General features: G+C 40.6%; 1 long non-coding RNA gene across 1 annotated transcript in view; it reads right to left on the bottom strand.

Moving 5' to 3' along the window:
* The window catches only part of LOC132343774 (uncharacterized), a 33,314-nt gene that overhangs the window by 10,428 nt on the left and 4,972 nt on the right, over positions 1-17,914 (bottom strand). The window contains exon 2 of the long non-coding RNA XR_009492727.1: positions 17,620-17,673. This is a non-coding gene — a long non-coding RNA (uncharacterized lncRNA). The remainder of the gene's footprint in view (positions 1-17,619; positions 17,674-17,914) is intronic.

The raw sequence follows: 17,914 nt of genomic DNA, 5'->3' as shown, positions 1-17,914 counted from the left end.
TTTAGGGAAGAATTTGAATATAAGTTTTACTCCATAAGACTCTATTATCATAGTATCAGTACTGGCTACAAGAGGGCAGCAAGAGAAACGGGGAAAGCACAGTGTTTGGGGGAAGTATGTGAGTGTATATTTTCTGTGCTACGGGGTGGATTTCACCCCACTCCCATCTGAAAAGCTAATTGGAAAACTCCAGTACACTGTAGCAGAAGGAATAAGAGCATCAACATGGAAACTTGGTATGAAAATAAAAGCTTAATGAGCAATCTTACATGAAAGTTGTCACTTTTAAAGGTATCGAAAAAGGCTCTTATAGTCTGTCCAGTTCATCTAGTCTTTGTTTTAGCCAACAAACAGCTTGAGAACCCAAAGCTCAGATCATTTCTCTTCTTTTTTTAAAAAAATCACCTGGGCTTCCCAGGTGGCCCAGTGGTAAAGAATCCACTGCCAATGCAGGAGCTGCATAAAATGCCGGTTTGATCCCTGTGTCAGGAAGATCCCCTGGAGTAGGAGATGGCAACTCGCTCCAGTATTCTTGCCTGGAAAATCCCATGGACAGAGCTACAGTTCATGGGGTCGCAAGAGTGGGACATGTCTAGAGACTGAGCACACATACTGTCATCAAAGAAGATTGTCCACTCCTCAGTGCTATTCTTCATCCTATTGATTTTGCTTCTGTAAACCATTTATGGTAGCAGAACAATTTGAATTTAGTAAATAGCTTGAAAAGGAAGGGAGCGGCTTGCTTATGGACAATATGAAGCAAACGTCAAAAAACATGATATTTGATATCTGCTTTTTATAACTGTTCTCTTTAACGGGTATAAATTTCTGGTTCTGTTGATGCTGGATTCTTCGGGTAGTGCTAACTGCCTCCATGCCTACCTGACCCAGCCTGAACCTGACTCTTGGATTTTCTGGGGGAGAATTTATGTGAGGTCAATGATTTGTACTTGTTCAAAGGTTACCGTGCTACATAATTCGGCTGTCAGCAGAGTCAGGTCTGTCCTGGCCCAAGACTGTGTATAGATCTGGAAAAAAATAAAATAAAAACAGACTACACAACATTTTACTGCCCAGTAAACTGACAGAATCACATAGGCTATGTCAGCACAGGTGCTGGGTGGTTGGGCAAGGGTAACTGCTGCTCGTCTGAACTTTGCATTTTGAGCACGTGGCATTGGAAAGACAGCCCTGAGATAGCGCAGGGGGAGCTGAACCAGCAACGATGCCCAGGAAATATTTGTGGGGCTATCATGGTGTTTTCATCCAGCAGCTGTGAGTGATGACTAAGTTTGGCCGGTTATCTCTGAAGTCTTATCTCCTCCAGCTTGAGTCCACTGAGAGGCTCAAGACTAGACAGCGCCTATTTTTAACAGCAAGTCCTACAGACCCATAATTGAACGTGTGTGTGTGTGTGTGTTTCGGTTCAGAAGTCACTCCTAAACCGAGGTTCAGATATTCCTAAATGTCTGGTTAGGCCTTCCTGCATTTCTTAACCATGGAGAACATAGAGATTTGAATGTATTTTGCTTTGCTTTTATTTTACTGCAGTTTAATTGATTTACAATGCTGTGTTCATTTCTGCTGCACAGAACACTGATTTAGTTATACTTATACATGCATTCTTTTCCATGATAATTTATCCCGGGATACTGAATGTAGTTCACTGTGCTGTTAATTTGGGTATTTTGTCTTTTACTCATGATGATGTTTTCCATCCTCCTCCTTGTTAGTCACTCAGTCGTGTCCGACTCTTTGCAATCCCATGGACTGTAGCCCACCAGGCTCCTCTGTCCATGGAATTCTCCAGGCAAGAATACTGGAGTGGGTTGCCAGTCTCTTCTTCAGGGGATCTTCCCAACCCAGGGATCAAACCCAGGTCTCCTACATTGTAGGCAGATTCTTCACTGTCTGAGCCACCAGGGAAGCCTGATGATGCTTTGAGGTTTGTCTTTTACTCTGATCTTTTTGAGTCTTGTTTTTCACAACAGCGTGTCTCTAATTGGAATGTCATGGTGTGTCTGAGGACTATGCCCACTTTAGACACAGGAGAACATTAACACTGTCAAAATATTTTTACAAGTGTCCAGAAAGGATTTATTCCCCAATCCCCATATGCCTCCTCTTCAAAGGAAATGTAATATTTGCATTGAATTCAAATCCTTACAGCTCTTGACTCTGTCACTTTGCACCTGGTGCTTCTCCATAATAAACATTAATGATCCTATTCATAGTCATGGTTTTTATTGTTAGAAAGAAAAACTCCATTCTGATGATACTATAGATTTTAAGGATACGTTCTTTAAAAGTGAGAAAATAAAAGTGCCTTTCGGGTTTTGCTTTCAATTGTTTTTTTCTTTCCCTTTTTAAAATCATTCCAAATCTTGAACGTGGGGCTCCACCTAGTGTAAGTTTTAGGTTAAAAAAAAACAGTATGAATATAAGGAAAGGGCAAAAATAACAGAATGGACTTCTTAATGCTAAAAATGCAAAACAAAAGACAGTGATATTTCATAAAATGCTTTTGTGGTTCCAGATGCTTCACGGAATTTAGGAATGCAGAAGCATTCTTCTTCGTTCCATCGTTTTCCACAAATTCTTACTTTTATACCTTTTTTGAAAAGCAAAAATACATTATAGATGCGTGTAAATACAGTTTTAGGTTGTAAACATTTTCTTTGCCTATGGTAAATGGATTTAGATTCAATTTTCCAGTGGTGTAACAAGACAAGAATCTTAAATAAAACAGTTCGGGATGTCTTCACAGTAAAGTTAGAGTTGCTACCGGAAATTGCTATTTTTTTGGTTTGTTTTAATAAACAAGGACTTAAATTTTAGGCTAACATTTTAATTTAATACTTTCAAGAATACCATCTGATTATATTTTGAAAATATTTATATTGCATCCAGCTTAAAGATTGAGTTTTTTTTTAACTTAGTAGTCACTAAGTGGAGTTGTAGTACTGTCACTAACACAATTTTTTTACAGCTTTGAAATGATCACTATAGTCTAGTGTTCAGTATCTTTATATTTTTTTCTCATAGAGGGGAATTTGCAGTGCTTATGTCTATTGTCAGTGAGTTCCAACAGCAGACTGTATGTACGTCTCTAAAGCACCAAGTACCAGACTGAAGTGACACATACAGGAAATTGACCTAGCTTCACCATATCAACAGCCAAGAGATGCAGAGAGTTGAGAAATTCACTTCAGAAATACGTCCCCTCGAGTGTTAGGATTTTCAGATAGGCAGCATTTGCCCTAGAATTGACCCATGGTGGTTTCCAGGGGAATATTTCCCATGTGCCCCCTGCATGACAGGTGTTGTATATATAAGATGTATCTACTTTTCCTAACACCCTGTGAAGTAGGAACACAGAGCTGTTTTACAGAGAAGGAAACAAGCTCAGAGCAGTCAAATAACTTATCCTGGGTTTGAACTCAAGTCTGTGTCTCTACATACTATGTTTTTTCCTCTGCATCATATTACTAAACTACATAAAATTTCTGAAATCTTTCATGACAACAACTCTTTTTTAAGATTCCAATTAATCGCTGTTTTTATTCAAGACTGAATATGTGCTAGGGAGTTCCAAGGGAGTTGATACTATTGTGTCCTCAAGAAACTTTCGTTTTAGCTGAAGAGGCCGAGCACAAGTTGTTACTGTTGCTATTTAGGCTCTGAGTCGTGTCTGACTCTTTTGCCAGCCAGTGGACTGTAGCCTGCCAGGCTTCTCTGTCCACCGGATACTCCAGGCAAGAACACTGGAGTTGCCATTTCCTTCTCCAGGGGATCTTTCTCACTCAGGGATTGAACCCGACTCTCCTGCACTGCAGGTGAATTCTTTACCACTGAGCCACCAGGGAAATTCTAGATTTCAGGGAGATGAATTCGCAGGTCCCAAGTCAGAAAAGAGGTTATATGACAGATCTAGAGTGTGGATCAAAGATCCTAGAAAGATGAAGACCAATGCATGAAAACCAAAACTGGCTTGAGGAGAGGCTGATGGCATTGGGGGCAGGGAGAGGGGTTAGGAACAAAGTAGACTGAAGCTAGACCCCTGGCAGTCTACAGTGGGAGAAGACAGGTGAAACGCTGGTCAAAGCCAAGTCTTGTAGATCTTGCTATTATCTATGGTCTTATTTAGTTATAGGGAGGGTGTCTGGGAAAAGATATTTCCAGCTGGAAAATATATTCCTTAAAAATAATTTGAAAAAGAAAAAGCTTAGCTAAAGATTTATAGAAAAACATGTCATTATTAGAACCCTATGAAAGTGACCCCATGAAAAGAATCTTCTCATTGCATTTTCAGAAGCATGACATAATGTTTTTGTTTCAAAAGAACATTTTAGCCACAACAATAAAACTGCCACAGAAATCTGTCATTGAGAGGAAGGGAAAAAATCAACAAAACTTTTTCATCCTCTGATTGGAATGAGCAGAATAAGAAATTATTTTCTCTTCATATCCTCTATCATTTCATGTGAAACTAGCATTGCCAACTAGTCAGACACATTTTTTTGTGCCTGTGCTGGTCATCTACAAGTTTTGGAGACCCAGATATCACCACATCTGTGACCCAGATGTGGTCTACTAATCAGAGGACCCGGGCATCAGAGTATGGTTAGAACCTGGGTCTCCAACTTGGCAGTGCGTCTTTGGGTAGGTCACACCCAGCTTCTGAAGATCTCCATCATGTATACAGCAGGAAATAAAAACTAGATCATTGGTTCTCAAAGTGTGGTCTATGGACTGACAGCATCAACATTGCTTGGAACTGGTTAGAAATAGGTTGCTGTATTTCTACTCAGTTAGAAGAGAGGCCCCTCCCAGACTTTCTGAAGCAAAACCATAGGAGCAGGACTCAGAAATCAGTTCTGACATGTTCTCCAAATGATTTTGTGCATTCTACAGTTTTTGAGCCATTAGCTTAGCTGATCTCTTAAATTCCTTCTAGTTTCAATGCTAGAAGTTTCTAAGAGTCATGTGGCTCATTCTGGCCCTCGGGGAAATAGTTGTCTGGAGCCATCAGAACAGAGAATCATTTTTCTTTAATAAATATTCAGAAGACAGAGACTGCCATGAGTGGCTCACTGCATTATTTAACCATTTCAAGTTATTGTACCTTGTTGTTTATTCAAAATATATGTAGGACAGTGATTTTTTAAATTGATTTTTGGATTATGGTTACCTTAAAGACAAAAAGAGCTGTGAGGATTCTCCAGTGGGGAAGGTGACTGGGAGGGAAGGAGAGCCACCTCCTAGAATAAGCATGTAATTGATACACAACTTTAAGCGGTTCACAGATGCCCTAACACCCATCCCTGGTACTCACAGACTTGGTTAAGAACTGACTTGGAAATTTTTCAATAATTGTTGAGAAAAGTAAGGACATTTCCAGGGGTTCTAAAAGAGAGACTCATTCAATAGATTTCCTCCAGTTTCCATCTGTTTGTCAAATCCATTTTAAATACTTACTCATGGGGAAGGTGCAATTCTGAGTCCTGGGGTGGGATATATCCTATTCTTTTTTTTGTTGTTGTTTAATTTTATTTTATTTTTAAACTTCACAATATTGTATTGGTTCTGCCATATATCGAAATGAATCTGCCACAGGCATACATGTGTTCCCCATTCTGAACCCTCCTCCCTCCTCCCTCCCCATACCATCCCTCTGGGTCGTCCCAGTGCACCAGCCCCAAGCATCCAGTATCGTGCATCGAACCTGGACTGGCGATTCGTTTCATATATGATATTATACATATTTCAATGCCATTCTCCCAAATCATCCCACCCTCTCCCTCTCCCACAGAGTCCAAAAGACTGTTCTATACATCAGTGTCTCTTTTGCTGTCTCATATACAGGGTTATCGTTACCATCTTTCTAAATTCCATATATATGCGTTAGTATACTGTATTGGTGTTTTTCTTTCTGGCTTACTTCACTCTGTATAATAGGCTCCAGTTTCATCCACCTCATTAGAACTGATTCAAATGTATTCTTTTTAATGGCTGAGTAATACTCCATTGTGTATATGTACCACTGCTTTCTTATCCATTCATCTGCTGATGGATATCTAGGTTGCTTCCATGTCCTGGCTATTATAAACAGTGCTGCGATGAACATTGGGGTACACATGTCTCTTTCCCTTCTGGTTTCCTCAGTGTGTATGCCCAGCAGTGGGATTGCTGGGTCATATGGCAGTTCTACTTCCAGTTTTTTAAGGAATCTCCACACTATTCTCCATAGTGGCTGTATTAGTTTGCATTCCCACCAACAGTGTAAGAGGGTTCCCTTTTCTCCACATCCTCTCCAGCATTTATTACTTGTAGACTTTTGGATCGCAGCCATTCTGACTGGCGTGAAATGGTACCTCATAGTGGTTTTGATTTGCATTTTTCTGATAATGAGTGATGTTGAGCATCTTTTCATGTGTTTGTTAGCCATCTGTATGTCTTCTTTGGAGAAATGTCTATTTAATTCTTTGGCCCATTTTTTGATTGGGTCATTTATTTTTCTGGAATTGAGCTGTAGGAGTTGCTTATATATTTTTGAGATTAGTTGTTTGTCAGTTGCTTCATTTGCTATTATTTTCTCCCATTCTGAAGGCTGTCTTTTCACCTTGCTTATAGTTTCCTTTGTTGTGCAGAAGCTTTTAAGTTTAATTAGGTCCCATTTGTTTATTTTTGCTTTTATTTCCAATATTCTGGGAGCTGGGTCATAGAGGAACCTGCTGTGATGTATGTCAGAGAGTGTTTTGCCTATGTTCTCCTCTAGGAGTTTTATAGTTTCTGGTCTTACGTTTAGATCTTTAATCCATTTTGAGTTTATTTTTGTGTATGGTGTTAGAAAGTGCTCTAGTTTCATTCTTTTACAAGTGGTTGACCAGTTTTCCCAGCACCACTTGTTAAAGAGATTGTCTTTCATCCATTGTATATTCTTGCTTCCTTTGTCAAAGATAAGGTGTCCATATGTGTGTGGATTTATCTCTGGGCTTTCTATTTTGTTCCATTGATCTATATTTCTGTCTTTGTGCCAGTACCATACTGTCTTGATGACTGTGGCTTTGTAGTAGAGCCTGAAGTCAGGCAGGTTGATTCCTCCAGTTCCATTCTTCTTTCTCAAGATAGCTTTGGCTATTCGAGGTTTTTTGTTTTTCCATACAAATTGTGAAATTATTACATAGAAAACCCTAAAGACTCCACCAGAAAATTACTAGAACTAATCAATGATTATAGTAAAATTTCAGGATATAAAATCAACACACAGAAATCCCTTGCATTCCTATACACTAATAATGAGAAAACAGAAAGAGAAATTAAGGAAACAATTCCATTCACCATTGCAACGAAAAGAATAAAATACTTAGGAATATATCTACCTGAAGAAACTAAAGACCTATATATAGAAAACTATAAAACACTGGTGAAAGAAATCAAAGAGGACACTAATAGATGGAGAAATATACCATGTTCATGGATTGGAAGACTCAATATAGTGAAAATGAGTACACTACCCAAAGCAATTTATAGATTCAATGCAATCCCTATCAAGCTACCAACGGTATTCTTCACAGAGCTAGAACAAATAATTTCACAATTTGTATGGATATATCCTATTCTTTGTGAGCTTTCACACTTACCTGCAAAAGTGGTCAGAACAAGTACCAAATGGGCCACAGATTCCTTCTGCCGGAAGCTATTTCCGTGTGTGTTTCGGCGGGGAGTGGTGGGGAGGGATTTTCAAAAGAGATGGCACATGAATTGGTCTTGGAGATGAGCTAGATGGGCATTTGCAAACTGAGATGATGGCAGGAAGGAAGGCTGGAGATCCAAGGTCGTTCAGGAGGCCCAATTGATGGAGAAGCTTTAAACAAAGAGACCCTGGCTCCTGAGTTTTCTTCAAGGGCTACATGGAAATTTCTAGAGGAGATAAAGTAGAATCCTTTCCTTCCCTCACTGATGTTAACATGCACAGCTGTCAATTCTCCACGTTAGCTCCAAGGATTCTCTTGGAAACAACTTCTTCCAAGTGATGATATTGGATCTTAAACAATTGGGCTGTTCTCCTAAGAGAGCAAGTTATAACCACAAGACATTTGCCCATAAGACTTTTCTGGTAATTTTAAGCTGTATTTTTACTTCAGTTTTCAAGAAGCTAATGGAGGTGTGTGTGCTCAGTCATGTCCAACACTTTGCAACCCCATGGACTGTAGCCCACCGGGTTCCTCTATCCATTGGATTCCCCAGGCAAGAATACTGGAGTGGGTTGCCATTTCCTCCTCCAGGGCAACTTCCTGACCCAGGGATTGAACCTGCATCTCCTGCATTAGCAGATGGGTTCTTTACCACTGAGCCACCAAGGAAGCCCTCAAGAAGCTAAAAGTTGGGTCATTTTAGAGAACTAGTCACTAATCATTTGCTTATTCTCAAAGTGCCTTGTGTGAATTGATTAATTCTGTGTACTTAACAAGTGCTCATAAGGCATAGCCTTTTAGTCCTTTAATAAGATTTTAATTAATTCTTGCAAGAGCGATAATTTTCTACTCATTTCTTAGACCTTTCCAATTATAATGACAATAGTTGTGTCCTGATGACCTCATGTAGTGCTTCATTTCTTGGTGGTTTAATTTCAGAAGGAATAGGGCAGTGTGAAAGTATCTTCTGATTTGATTGAATTTTCATCCTTGGTATTCACTGCTAGACTATATTGGGACTTCATTACTGAGAGACTGCTTACATTCCCTGCAAGGGGAACAAACAGTTTAATCTGCTGGAGTTTGCTCGGATTCGTATCCATTGAGTTTGTGATGCTATCTGACTATTTCATCCTCTGCCATCTTCTTCTTTTGCCTTCAATCTTTCCCAGCATCAAATTCTTTTCCAGTGTGTTGGCTCACTGAGCCACCTAAGTTTGGTCACATCAGGTGGCCAGAGTGTTGGAGCCTCAACTTCAGCATCAGTCCTTCCAATGAATATTCAGGGTTGATTTCTTTTAGGATTGACTGGTTTGATCTCCTTGCTGTCCAAGGGACTCTCAAGAGTCTTCTCTAGCACCACAATCCAAAAGCATCAATTCTTTGGCACTCAGCCTTCTTTATGGTCCAGCTGCCATACCAGTACATGACTACTGGAACCATGTCTGGTGGTTTAGTTGCTAAGTTGTGTCTGACTCTTGCAACCTCAGGGTCCTCTGTCCATGGGATTCTCCAGGCAAAAATACTGGAGTGGGTTGCCATTTCCTTCTCCAGGGGATCTTCCTGACCCAGGAATAGAACCCGGGTCTCCTGCATTGCAGGCAGATCCTTTACTGACTGAGCTACAAGGGAAACCTGGAACCATGTCTACAGGATGCTAAGAAATCAAACAATACAATGTCTATGGTGTTGTCATAGCCATCATTACAATCAACCAGGGAGTTAGAATTATTGCTGTCTGGGCCCCATCAATTAAGCTCATGTCTCTGAAGCCTGGGCCTTGGTGTCAGTTTTTAAAGGCTCCCAGGTGGTTCTCAAGGGCAATTAGAGCTGAGATCTCCTGGTCTTCATGAGACCTGCGTGGTTGTCACATTTGGGCAGTGATGTGATTGACAGAAAGATGTCAACAGTTACAGCCAGAAGGTATGGTTTTTTTTCTTTAATGGCAATTGACTTGAAAACATCCAGAGACTCTTACATTAAAGCAGGATATAACATAGCGTGTTCCCAGAGATATGGATTTCCAGGCCCCTGAAGTTCCCCATGGTGATGGACAGCTGGGATGGATGATCCCCATGTGAAGTGAGGGTCTCTGGGGGGTGGGGGAGAGCATCACTTGGTCCCTGAGTTCTGTGTTCCTGCTTCCTTGTCCATATGCCCCCCGCCACCTCTGTTCTGGGTGAACTGGCTACCTGTTTGCTGCCAGTGCAACCTCCCTCCTCCAACACATTCCTAGGCTTGTGCTGCAAAATTAGATAGATCCAGAACCCCTGAGGGGCTCCCTGGATAATCTCCCCAGGATCCCCAGACAGCTGAGGGCCATTCTTGCAATGGCCAGTTGGCAGTCTATCTTCTCTCTTAAAAAAAATACGTATATATATATATATATATAATTTTTTTTAATTTACTTTATTTGTGGCTGTGCTGGGTCTTTGTTATTGCACAGGCTTTTCTCTAGTTGTAGCCAGCGAGGGCTACTCTCTAGTTGCGGTGCATGGGCTTCTCACTGCAGTGGCTTCTCACTGTTGTGGAGCATGGGCTCTAGGGTGCTCCGGCTTCAGTAGTTGCAGCACATGGGCTCAGTAATTGTGGTTCCCCAGCTCTAGCTGCTGCTGCTGCTGCTAAGTTGCTTCAGTCGTGTCCGACTCTGTGCAACCCCATAGACGGTAGCCCACTAGGCTCCTCTGTCCCTGGGATTCTCCAGGGAAGAATACTGGAATGGGTTGCCATTTCCTTCTCCAATGCATGAAAGTGAAAAGTGAAAGTGAAGTTGCTCAGTCGTGCCCAACTCTTAGCAACCCCATGGACTGGAGCCTACCAGGCTCCTCCGTCCATGGGATTTTCCAGGCAAGAGTACTGGAGTGGGGTGCCATTGCCTTCTCCACCCAGCTCTAGAGCACAGGCTTAATAGTCGTGGTTCACAAGGCTTAGATGCTCCAAGGCATGTGTGATCTTCCCGGACCAGCGATGGAACCTTTGTCTTCCGTATTGACAGGTGGATTCTTTACCACTGAACCACCAGGGCTTCCCTGGTGGCTCAGCTGGTAAAGAATCTGCCGGCAATGCACGAGACCCTGTTCAATTCCTGGATCGGGAAGATCTGCTGGAGAAGGGATAGGCTACCCACTCCAGTATGCTTGGGCTTCTCTGGTGGCTCAGCTGGTAAAGAATCCACCTGCAATTCTGGAGGTTCTGGGTTCGATCCCTGGGTTGGGAAGATCCCCTGGAGAAGGGAAAGGCTACTCTCTCCAATATTTTGGCCTGGAGAATTCCATGGACTGTATAGTCCATGGGGGTCACAAAGAGTCAGACATGACTGAGTGACTTTCACTTTCACCAGGGAACCCCTCTTAGCTTCTCTTTTAAAGATTGGGATGATTTTTCTAGTGTTTTTTGGGTGGCAAAACGTTTTAGGTAAATTATTGATCATAATAATTAAATAGCTCATTTCTCTTTGTTTTGAAAAAATGAGAGACAATGAGGAAGTTCATCATAGCTTGAAGCATTTTTAAGTCTAGACCATGCCTAGCTTAGTATTCTTTTGTAGGCAATTATTTAATTTTTCTGGCAATTATTTCATTTTTCTGGGAAGGGGAGAGGCTGTAAAAGATGACATCATGTGTCTATTTCTGGGTGTTCTCCCTTTCCAGAAAATGACATATTGAAATCTTTTTAATGTTTTTATTTGATTTCCCTTTTCTTTCACTCCTGGCATTTCTTTTTACCCTATACTTAGAGGTCAAAATAAAGGTGAGATTTTCACATGTTTTACCAAAGAAAAATGACAAATTCAAACTTTTAGCAATCATTGCAAATGCCAATTGAAATTTTCCTTTCCTAATATTTCTTCCACTTTTTTTCCCTCTCAACCAAATGATTCTCATGTTTGCTCACCACAAAAGCTTTGTGGCCTTGGTCGATATACTTAACAAGAAAATAACCATGACAAATGAGCATTGGATGTATCCTCAAGTCCAGGGCTGTGAGAAGACAGTAAGCATTATAAAAAATTTTTTGTTGAATAAATGAATGGATCTACCATTTAAATTTTTCTTTTTTGCTCAAGATGACTATATAGAAACTTTTCTGGGATGTACATACTCATATATTTCAAACTTAAAATTATTTTATTTCATCATAATAACATAACATTCTTAGCTCACTCACTTATAGTTGGAAAAGGGCCATTTCCACATTATGGACGGTATTTTGAAAACATCATATGCACACAACTTTTTTCTCTTTCCATTGCATCTTAAGGGTACCGATTCTAAAGTTGGAATTACTGGGTCCCAGGCTGGGGGCTTCCCTTGTGGCTCAGCTGGCAAAGAATCTGCCTGCAATGAGGTAGACCTGGATTCAATGCCTGGGTTGGGAAGATCCCCTTGAGAAGGGAACGGCTACCTACTCCAGTATTCTGGCCTGGAGAATTCCGTGGACTATATAGTCTGTGGGGTCACAGAGCTGGAGCAGCTTGAGCGGCTTTCACTTTCACTCTTTGGGCTGTGCTCAACATCCTGACTCTTTTTGAAGATTGCATGGTTGTGTCCCAAGTTATTGCACTCCTTTACAGGAATTCATAGGGCTCCTAGCAACTCCTGCCAACATTAGATTTATTATTTTAATTCATGTTTCCCAGTTTGGTAAGTGTGAGATGGTACTTTATTTAAATGAGTGCTGTCTTCGTTGTCTATGAAGCTCTGAATATCATTTCAAAGTGTGTTATTTTAGTGCCTCTGTGTGTGAGCCGCATTTTACTCTCGTCAAATTGAGGTTAGGTATTATCTTAAGGGATTTAAGGAGGTATTTCTAAGAGGCTTACATTCATAATATAGAGAAATTTATTGTGATCATTGCAGCTGTCTTGATTTTCATCTTAGTTCTCATTTTTGTGTCCTACAGAATTATTTTATTTCATTATGTTAAAGCCACTAATAGATTATAGGAGTCAAACAAACTCTAGCTGCTCTCCAGAATTAAAATTCTTTATCTCCCTCTCTCCCTATTTCCGGTCTCTCTCTCCATCTTTTAAGCTTTCATTGGTTGCTTTTACATCTTAAGGAAATTTCATGGCTGTCATGTGAGGGGACAGAATCAGGAAGGGAAGAAGGACGTTGAAAGGCTGTACATGGTCTGTACTGCCCGGGCACTCAACCCTGAATGGTCTTTTTCTAATTATAAGGCCCATTGCTGTTTGATTAATTTCTAACTTCCCTGCTTCTTCCTGATGATCCCTATTTCTCAAAGTTGCATCAAAGTATTCTTCTTACTAATTGTTTTCTACAGATAGTGACAGATGTGAGTTACAGTTCATTTCCAAGATGTGTGTTAAAGTCTGTTCTACTGAATTTTTTAAATGTTATAAACCCAAATCTGTAATTTATTCACATTTTCTCAGGACACTTGAACAAGTTGAGTTCTTGCCATTGCTTCTTGTGGATGTAAAGGGCTAAAGAATTGTGAAGGTTCTGAAGATATTAAAAAATGACTGTAATTACCTAGGACACCAAGGATTTGAATACCAACTGTTTTTCCAGCATCTGCCTATAAATATATCATGTTGTCAGGCTTCATGGAGCTCACTGAATAACCAAGCTGCCAAATAATTATCTTTGGACATCATTTAAATGACCACACAGGAAATCCTATTTATCTTAAACAGTACCACACACAGAAAAACACAATGCAATATAATTGTTGACATTTAAGAATATTTAGACTACTTATTCATAACATATGATCCTTGAATCTTTCAACTTCTCTGCCTAATATAGCTTGGTCAAATAAATGACTTAAAAATACATGACATATGCCAAAATGCAGAATTTTGCTCTAGCTGAATTATTGAAGTACAGAACAAACACATTTTAGCTATCTATTAGCTTCGTTTGTGGATGTAGCCATTAGGACTGCCCCAGGAAGCAGGAGGCACGTGCAGCTGTGAATTTCAGCAGGGAATTTTATAGAAGCCAACAAGAGATGTTGAAGTACCAAGACCAGAAGAGGAGGGAGCCGTAACCACCCTAGACTGACATGGTGAGGGGAGGAAGCTTTTTACAGCATTCAGTGTGAGTGGAAGGGTAGGAGAGAATGCTTCCAACAAGAATGGTGCCAACAATATTTCCTTCCCATTTAGGTCCCCACAGAGCACTGAGTAGAGCTCCCTGCTCTATACAGTAGGTTTTCATTAGTTGCCTGCTTTATACATAGTATTGTGTGCATGTCAATCCCAATCTCCCAATTCATTCCACCCTCCACTATATCTGTGTCTTTCTGCTTTGCAAATTAGTCTTCCCTGTTGGCTTAGTTGGTAAAGAGTCTGCCTGAAATGTGGGAGACCTGGGTTCAATCCCTGGGTCAGGAAGATCCCCTGGAGAAGGAAATGGCAACCCCCTCCAGTATTCTTGACTGGAGAATTCCACGGACAGAGGAGCCTGGTGGGCTACAGTCCATGGCGTCACAAAGAGTCAGACATGACTGACTAACACCTTCATCTGCACCATTTTTCTAGATTCCACATATAAGCAATATTATAGGATATTTTTTTTCTTTCTGACTTACTTCACTCTGTATAACAGTCTCTAGGTCCATCCACATTTCTGCAAATGGCATGGTTTTGTTCCTTTTTATGGCTAATATTCCATTGTATACATGTACCACATCTTCTTTACCCATTCCTCTGTTGATGGACATTTCAGTGTTTCCATGTCTTAGCTATTGTAAATACAGCTGCAATGGACATTAGGGTGCATGTGTGTTTTTGAATTATAGTTTTCTGGTTATGGGTTTATGACCAGGAATGGGATTGCTGGATCATATGTAGTTCTGTTTTTAGTTTTTTAAGGAGTCTGCAAACTGAATGGTCCTTGGAGATCAGGTCCTTGGAGACATATGCAGCCCCTGGGAAGCACATGGCATCATAGCTGGGAGGAAACCAGGGGAAAGTACTCCAGCCTATCTCTCCTCTACTTCAGTCCTGATGGTGTTTCCCAAAGTCAAAGTCAATCTGAGCAGAGGGTCAGGCAGCCTGAGTGATGGGGGTAGGTCCTATAAGTAGACCCTCACCCTATCCCCAATTCTCTGGTATGGAGGCACGTGGAAAATGGAGTTCCTACAGGGAAATAATTAGCATGATAGAATTTTGAGTTCCCTTTGAGGATATCTATTGATAAACACATTCAGAAGAGCAGTATACAAGAGAATCATCTATCTTTTAAATAGATCTCTACTGTGAAGAAAGCTGAGTGCCGAAGAATTGATGCTTTTGAACTGTGGTGGTGGAGAAGACTCTTGAGAGTCCCTTGGACTGGAAGGAGATCCAAACAGTCCATTCTAAAGAATATCAGCCCTGGGTGTTCTTTGGAAGGAATGATGTTAAAGTTGAAACTCCAGTACTTTGGCCACCTCATGCAAAGAGTTGACTCATTGGAAAAGACTCTGATACTGGGAGGGATTGGGGGCAGGGGATTACAGAGGATGAGATGGCTGGATGGCATCACTGACTTGATGGACATGAGTTTGAGTGAACTCCAGGAGACGGTGATGGACAGGGAGGCCTGGCATGCTGCGATTCATGGGATCGCAAAGAGTCAGACACGACTGAGCAACTGAACTGAACTGAACTATGTGCACTCGGGCTTCCCTGATGGCTCAGTGGCAAAGAATCTCCCTGAAAATACAGAAGACTTGAGTTCAGTCCCTGGGTCAGGAAGACCCCCCTGGAGAAGGAAATGGCAGCCCACTCCAGTATTCTTGCCTGGAGAATTCCATGGACAGAGGAGCCTGGTGGGCTACAGTCCATGGGGTTGCAGAGTGGGACACAACTTAGCAAATAAACAGCAACAACAACTCTAATGCATTATGTGATAATTAATAATACAAAATAGTATTAGAATATAGCTTCTTTAGAACCCTTAATATAGAAAGAAATTCTTGTCAAATCTAGTGTTAATGACCCAAGAGAAGACTTAGCGACTGAGTAGCAGCAATAGTATTTGCATTACTTGCTTCAAAGATAAATATTTAAGCTCTTTCAATATTATTTTGAGTAGCAGGAATAAGCAGAGAGATGATCATGTGTTGGCAACAGCATCCACCCCTTGTAAATTACAATTGCAGACACCAATTGGGTGAATTTATAAGTCAAAAAACAGCAAAAGCTGAAATTAAGCTACACCTAGCATATTTATCTATTTTTCTCTTTCTTTTCAATTTGGGTTTGCATGTCTTTCTTCAAAAGTTTCACACAGTTCTCGAAAGCATGAAAGGGTCATTCTATTAATTGGGGGAAATTGTACCCTCCTCTATACAAGGCAGCCATTGATTGTACAGTAAGAGTCACAGGGGCCTGCAGTCCAGTTTTCTGAGTCATCGTTTCATGCTGGACTTAGCATTATGTTCATCTTTTTTAATTCAAGTCAGCCTTCTCTTTGAAGCTGTGTGCCTTCGATTTTAATTTGCTACAGATTTTCACTTTGAAGCAGATGAAATACTTTGATTCTTTGGAATGTCTCACACTTGGTGGTTAGGAGTTATTTTCATATATTTATTGATTACAGTAACTGAAATTCTCCCTTTTAGAATGGGAAAAACATAAACTATTACTCAGGGAAGGTAATGAACAGTTACTGAACACCTGTCACATGCCAGTCTTTTCATCTTTCTCTTTGTTCTGTATTCTTCATTTTATTTCACAAAGAAGTTTGGAATAATTTTTGTTAAGAGGTCACAATCTTTACCGTAGCTCTATGCAGCAGGTACTATTCATTTCACTTTTTTAGATGAGGAAGAAACATCCAAAGAGTTTAAATAACTTTGTAAAGCTATGAAATGAAGCAGTGTGTGTGTGTGTGTGTTAGTCACTCAGTCGTGTCCGACTCTATGAAACCCCAAGTTAAACCTTGCTATCTCCCCAGGAAAAATGAGATGATCTACTAATATTAAACTCAGTGCCAGAACAGCATCAAAATATACCTGACAACCCCTATCAAAAGCTTTCAGTCACACCTGTTTCAATGGGATGGATTTTACCACAGCAGATTCATTCCAGGAATTTTGGATCTGGCATGGAGAGGCCCTTACTGAGCCTTAGTGATTGAATCTAGGAATTTAAGGCCTCAGCTTTTTGCCAGTTTATGCCATACCCTCATTTCCAGTGATTGATAGGTAGAGAACTTATAGACATGTTCTAGAGCAGAAACATGCTGGATAAGCATGTGAGAATGGTTAATCTGAGTTTTCAAAGGTGTTTGTCCTCTTAAAAAAATACAAATGAACTGATTTACAAAGCAGAAACAGATTCGTAGATTTAGAGAACCAACTTATGGTTGCCAGGTGGAAGACTGGGGAAAGGGATAGTTAGGGAGTTTAAGACAGATAACCAACAAGGACCTACTGTATAGCACATGGAACTCTGATCAATATTATGTGGCAGCCTGGATGGGAGGGGAGTTTGGGGGAGAATAGACACATGTATATGTATGGCTGAGTCCCTTCCCTGTTCCCCTGAAACTATCAAAACATTGTTAATTGGCTATGAAAAAATGAAAACGTTAGTCACTCAGTCCTGTCCGACTCTTTGCAAACCCCATGGACTGTAGCCCACCAGGCTCCTCTGTCCATGGAATTTTCCAGGCAAGAATAGTGAATGGGGAGCCATTCCCTTCTCCAGGAGATCTTCCCAATGCAGGTAATCAATCAGCTATACTCCAATACAAAAAAAAAAAAAAAAAAAAATACAATGACTCTTCAACTTTCAGCTGCTATATGATCAGCCCATCAATTTAATAACACTTTGGGGGTAGGAAACACTGCCACATTGAATATATGAATCAGTTTCACATCCTGATTTCAAAGATGTTGAAACAGTCAGAGAAAAAGCACATGTTAGAAATGAGGAAACAAAGAATTCCTGGAAGGTTACCTGACTTTCGGAAGTATACTTGTTCCTTGTAGTCAGCTGGATCCAGACGATATTCTGGGGAAAAAAAAAAAAACAAAGAGGAAGAAGAGCTGTTGATTTTGAATTGTGCTGCCCTGGATAACCTACTAAGATGGTCATTCTAACAGGTAAATGGGTCACGCCTGGGCCACTGTGTCTCCTGGGCTGGTTCCCGAGTCAGTAGACTTGGATTAAAACCAAGACTCAACCACAATGTCTCTGAGCTTCCCGAGGCTTCGTGAGTACAGTGGGCAGGCAAATGCCTTTCTTGTGAGAC

The sequence above is a fragment of the Bos taurus genome, chromosome 24 (assembly GCF_002263795.3).
Source record: "Bos taurus isolate L1 Dominette 01449 registration number 42190680 breed Hereford chromosome 24, ARS-UCD2.0, whole genome shotgun sequence".
NCBI lineage: Eukaryota > Metazoa > Chordata > Mammalia > Artiodactyla > Bovidae > Bos > Bos taurus.
The sequence above is the reverse complement of the archived record's forward strand: the minus strand, read 5'-3'. Positions and strand labels throughout refer to the sequence as shown.